Below are 6,000 nucleotides of genomic sequence, written 5' to 3'. Positions count from 1 at the left end.
CATCACAATGATGTAGTGCTTGGATGGAGATATTTTCTTATTATTGCTTTTTGGAATAAGGTGTAATTTTAACGGTGAATAATTTTACTTTTAAAGTCTAAAATGTTGTAATTTTACTCTAAAATTGGTAGTGAAGAGTAATTTTATCCTTAGTATTGATAAGTTGGGTCAATTTTAGAAATTATTATAAAACACAAATATTTTGTTCTTTATTCTGCACCAATTGCACGAAAGTTGATTCTAAAAAAAGATTTCATATTTTTTGTGATTTAATAATAGAATTGAAAATTAATATTTTTAACGGTGAAATATTTGATTTTTTGTCCATTTCGTACAAAATACATTATATTTTTTTAAAAAAAATTAAAAAACAATTTTACGTTTAATAATATGTTTGTGATCTGTTATTAATGAATGATAAAATAATGCATATGTGAAGTGTATATAACATGATTCATGATCGAGAAGACAATTTGGTGAGTAATTTCTCCAATTGACTCAACTTGTTAATGTTAGGAGTAAAATTGTTCTTGACTACCAACTTTAAGGGTAAAATTACACTATTTTAGACGTTAGAGGTAAAATTACTCTTACATATAAACTTGAGTATTTTTGTATCTTATCACTTGTTCTTTTAAGAGGACGAGTTCAAATCTACACTCTTTCACCTCTATATTACTAATTAAACTCCGCTACTTTGATATTGTAATTTTTTAGGTTTTTTTCTTTATTATTTTTTCTGTTTCTTTGATTACTAATTCTAAATCTCACTTCTCTTGTTTCTATTATATTACTATGTAATTAATATAGAGAATTAAGGGGTTGCTAGAAACTCTCCATTCAGCCATGTTCAAAACTCGGTTAGCTGTAGGATGCAATATTGATGGAGGAAAGGCATTGTTTGCCTATGTTGAAACTGATGCTCCTGCTCACTATAAACGTTTCGTTTAGTCTCTTCTTTGTGAGGGTGTCTCTTCCTCGTGAGAGTGTTTTCTGTTTTCTATTGTATGACTTCCGGTTACGTCTTCTGATTCGGTTCGGCTTATAGGTGTTGGTGAAACATAATTCCTTTTTTGGTAACGTAATTGTTTTACGTTTTTAGGTAACATTCTATTTTCAGTTGTTTGGCTGTCAGTTACGTCTTTAGCTTTCAGTTGTTTGACGATCAGTTACGTCTTCTGCTTTCAGTTGTTTGACTGTCAATTACATCTTCTGCTTTCAGTTATTATGTCTTTTGCTTTAAGTTGTTTGGTTGTCGGTTACGTCTTCTGCTTTCAATTATTATATCTTTTGCTTTAAGTTGTTTGACTGTTAGTTATGTCTTCTGCTTTCAGTTGTTTGACTGTTAGTTATGTCTTCTGCTTTCAGTTATTAGATTGTCGATTATGTCTCCTGCTTTATGTTGTCTGACTGTCGGTTATGTCTTCTACTTTCAGTTGTTTGACTGTCGGTTGCGTCTTTTGCTTCCATTTTATGGGTAAACATAACATGCTTTTCGTTGTTTGACAGATATATTTCAACAATAAATAGCAATAACTTACTTGGTTTTTCTATTGTATAGGTAATCAAGGAAAAGATGATTGACAAATTTTTCTATTCAATATTTTATCAAACCTTTCTCATCTCGATCTGGCTAAGTTTCGCTATTCAAATAGTAGTAGGTGTGGTATATCAAATATTTCTCATCTTGAACATTATGAATTGCTTAAGTTGGAACTGGCGAGGCCTCGACAACCCCTGGGCAGTTGGATCGCTAGGTGAGTTATTGAAAGCTCACAAGCCGAACTTGGCATTCTTAATAGAAACTTTAATAGATAAAAATCATAATAAAGGCTTTTGAAGAAAATTTAGTTTTGATGGTTGTTTTTCTGTTGATGCGCGGGGTCATAATGAGGATTTGCGGTTTTATGGAGGGATGATTGTAAGGTATCTGTGAGCAGATTTTCGGCTCGTCATATTAAGGTTTCTGTTAGTGATAAGGTTTGGGGTGACTAGATACTTATAAGATTCTATGGTTTTGCAGGCTGGACTAGGCAACGTGAGTTTTGCGATCTTTTACGCAAAATTATGGAAAATTATGCTCTTTCTAGCTATTTCATTGGGGATTTTAAATGCATTCTCAAAATGGAGGAGAAGTGGGGTGGGCCTGAGTCTCCTCAATATCTAATCAACCAAATTTTGGAGGGAGTTATGCCAAATGATCTTTTTGAGTTAATTATGAAGTGTATACCTTTTACCTTGGAGCGTGGGAAAGGGTTCGCTCACTGGGTTTGTGAGAAATTAGATAGGGCTCTGGGATCAGTTAATTGGATACAGAAGTTCACTCAGAATAGTCTCTCTAATTTAATTTCTCCTTACTCGGATCATTCTCCAATATTATAGGAGACTAAGGTTAGCATTCTGATTCTGTGGAATCATCATTTTCACTTTGAGATGACTTGGATTAAAGAAAAAGGGTTCACTGATTTGGTGAATAAGTGTTGGGAGGAACATGCGTCGGTGTCAATAACATCTCGATTGCAGGTTTGTATATCACTTATGGATCAGTGGGGTTCACATTGTCGAATCCGATTTTCTAAAAAGACCAGTCATTATAAACAACAACTTGCTCAGTTGTGAAGGTAGACCTCCATTCTATTAATCTCTTTTTTTAGGCCAAATGGAAAATAAATTTGGTACTTGAACAAGAAGAGATCTATTGGAAACAGCGAGTAATAACGTACTGGCTGAAAGAGGGTGATCGAAACTCAAATTTTTTTCATACCACTGTCAATGCATGATAAAAAGTTACCCAGATTGCGGGACTTGCTGATGAAGAAGGAGCAATCCACATGGATAGCAATGGTATGTATGTCATGGTGCGCAATTATTTTTATAAGTTGTTTATGGCTTCTGAGGTTTCAGATTACTCTTTTGTCAATGTGGTTCCTTGTATGGTGTCTGCTTTGATGAATGATGATTTGACATCTTTTGCTTTTGATGAGTTTATGGCTGTTATATTTCAAATGCATCCGGATAATTCCTCAGGTCATGATAGGCTTAATCTTGGGGGTTTTCAGCATTTTTAGCCTCAAATTGGTAAGATGTATTTACTGTCGGTTCATGTTGGTTGGATTGTAATGAATTTCCTATCTTTTTGAATGATACTATTATAACTCTAATCCCAAAATGTGAAAACCCAAATCGTATGACTAATCTTCGACATATTTCACTATGCAATATACATTATTGGTAAAGTGCTAGCAAATAAATTGAAAGTAATACTTCCTAATGTGATATCACAGAGTCAATCAACTTTTATTCTGGATAGGTCATTGATTGATAATTTGAACCATTTAAATTAATCATTCTACTTATGTTAGCCTATACCATTCAAAGAACTCCCAATCAACAATAATAATAGTCAAAACTCTAATACCAATCTAATGCGGGGAAACGACTAACAACAGAAACAACAACAATATGTAATTAACCTTCGTTATCAATCATTTTCCGACTTGTATGAGTCTTTGAGGAAACTAACAAAGAAAGCAATAACAAAATCACAAATATGGCAGTAATCAACACAAACTCTTGGAAATCTCCTTCAAGAAATAGGGAATCAAAGGGAAACACACAAAAGATGGTAAATACCCCCCCCCCCCCCCCCCCCAAAAGACAAAATTTGCCTCCGTGGATGAAAATACCCTTCGGACCTCGGCATCCAATCTCCACCACTCAAAATAAGGAACCAAATGTTAGGAATCCCAACAATAATCACATAAAAAAGCGATGAACTATGTAAGTTTCATGATATAAATATCCCTTGTAAACTTTCAAATAGAACTTTAATTCAGAGAGAAAAATGAAATATAAATCAGAGAATTGAAGTTTGAATTGGAAGATTGCATGTATTTCTTTCATATAAAGAAAAAGATACATTGAAGATTATTTGTTGATTTTCATTCAATTACTTCTTATTTTATAATCAATCAAGAGTGTAACTTGGAGCTTCTTAGAGAGTTTGACTGTGATGAAATTAAATCCGCTCCTTTCTCCATGCATCTGGATAAATCGTCGAGACCTGACAGTTTTAATCTGGGTTTCTATCAATTCTATTAGGAGGTTGTAAAGAGGGATGTTATTGAAGCTTGCAACACTTATCCGTGGGATAAATGTATTCCGAGGTGGCTAAATCAGACCCACATTATCCTCAATTGGAAAGTTAAAAATTCCACTACTCCATCAGATTTCAGGCCTATTTTATTATGCAATATGGTGTAGAAGATCTTGTCCAAAGCTATTGCGTTAAGGTTGAAAGTGTTGCTCTATGACATCATCTCCCCGTCCTAAAGTGCTTTTATGCCAGGTCGACTTATTATCAACAATATCACGATTGCATATGAGGTTAACCATTTCCTCTCGTGTAAACGATAAGGGAAGATCAGTTTTGCTGCTCTCAAGATCGATGGCTTATGACCGTTTAGACTGGCATTTCCTCCAAAATTCTTTACTACAATTGGGTTTTGTTGCAGATTGAGTAACTCTCATCCTAAGGTGTATGTCTTCAGTTGAGTATTTGGTGTGTCAAAACGGGTCAGCGATTGGTCTGATTGTCCCTAAATGCGGTATCTGGTAGGGTGACCCCTCTATCGCCTTATCTCTTCATTTTGTGCGTCGAAATTCTTTCATTTTACCTTCAACACTTTGAGAGGAGGGGTCTGATCCACAGAATTTTCATCGTTAGAAATGCCCTTCTAGTTTCCCACCTATTTTTTTTTTGCTGATGGCAACCTCTTATTTTTTCGGGCTTCACTAGAGGAATAATTTTGGATAAAAAATAGCTTGATCAGATATGAGCATCAGGTCACTATTAATTTTAGTAAGTCTGTTTTGTCCTTCAATAAGAAAATTAAACCCTTTCTGCAAACTTCCATATGGTCGGGGTTTGGTATGCCTTCTTCATATGTTCAGGGTAATTATCTTGACTTGCCATCCTTAGTGGGTCGGAACCAACAAACATTCGAGTTTATCAAGGAAAAATCATGGAAGAAGATTTCGGGCTGGAATAATAAGTTCCTGTCTCGTGCGGGTAAACACGTGCTTTTGAAAACTATAGCCCATGCCCTCCCAACATATGTTATGTAGGTATTCCTCCTATTGAGCACTATTTGGGAGGAAATTCAAGTCTTGCTTAACTCTTTCTGGTGAGGAGGTTCTAAAGAGGGCTCTCGGGGTATTCATTGGAAATCATGGGAAGTGCTTTGGAGATATTGGTTTTCTAAAAATTAGAGACTTCAATCTTAGTTTGCTTGCCAAATAAAGATGATTCTAATTAGGTCGTCATCTCTGGTTGAACAAATATTCAAAGCAATGTACTTTCCAAATAAAGGCCTCCTTAAGGCGACAAAAGGCTCCAACCCTAGTTTTATATGGAGATCCTCTCGAGAATTCCTACTTTTAGAGCTGTTAGATAGTAGGAACCCATTCATTGAAACTCCTACTATTGAGGGTATGAAGGATGCAACTATTAGTGATCTCTTGCTCAAATCTAGTTCTGGGTTAATCTGTAAGTTCTTAATCGCTTTTGTCTAAGGACCATTCCTTCATCCTCCAAATCCCCCTTTTAGTCGCCTTTATGATGATGGGTGGTGATGCGCCCCGGAGCTGTCGCTCCAAAAGACTCACTAAGGGATAAGTGTACCTCGTCATTATCAAGTAATAATCTGGACAAGTCCAGGTATCGAATCCACAGGATTTATACCACAAGTACTAAACTACTAGGCCTCTAATGTTATCTAGGCCATGGGGGGTTTGAGATTGAAGGTTTCTAAGTGGAACTACTCCTAATTAAGTTAAATCTACTCCCAAGTGATCCTTAGCAATGTAAATTAACCTGGAATGATATGGGGTGATACGATAATACCAATTCCAATCCTATTTTAGCATTCAATTGTTAACCTAATCCGAGTCACTTGTGTCTGAGGCGATTAACCCTACTTATCCTTCTATGGTTCCTAG

This window comes from Euphorbia lathyris, chromosome 7 (genome assembly GCF_963576675.1).
Source record: "Euphorbia lathyris chromosome 7, ddEupLath1.1, whole genome shotgun sequence".
NCBI lineage: Eukaryota > Viridiplantae > Streptophyta > Magnoliopsida > Malpighiales > Euphorbiaceae > Euphorbia > Euphorbia lathyris.
Note: the sequence above shows the minus strand (reverse complement) of the source record.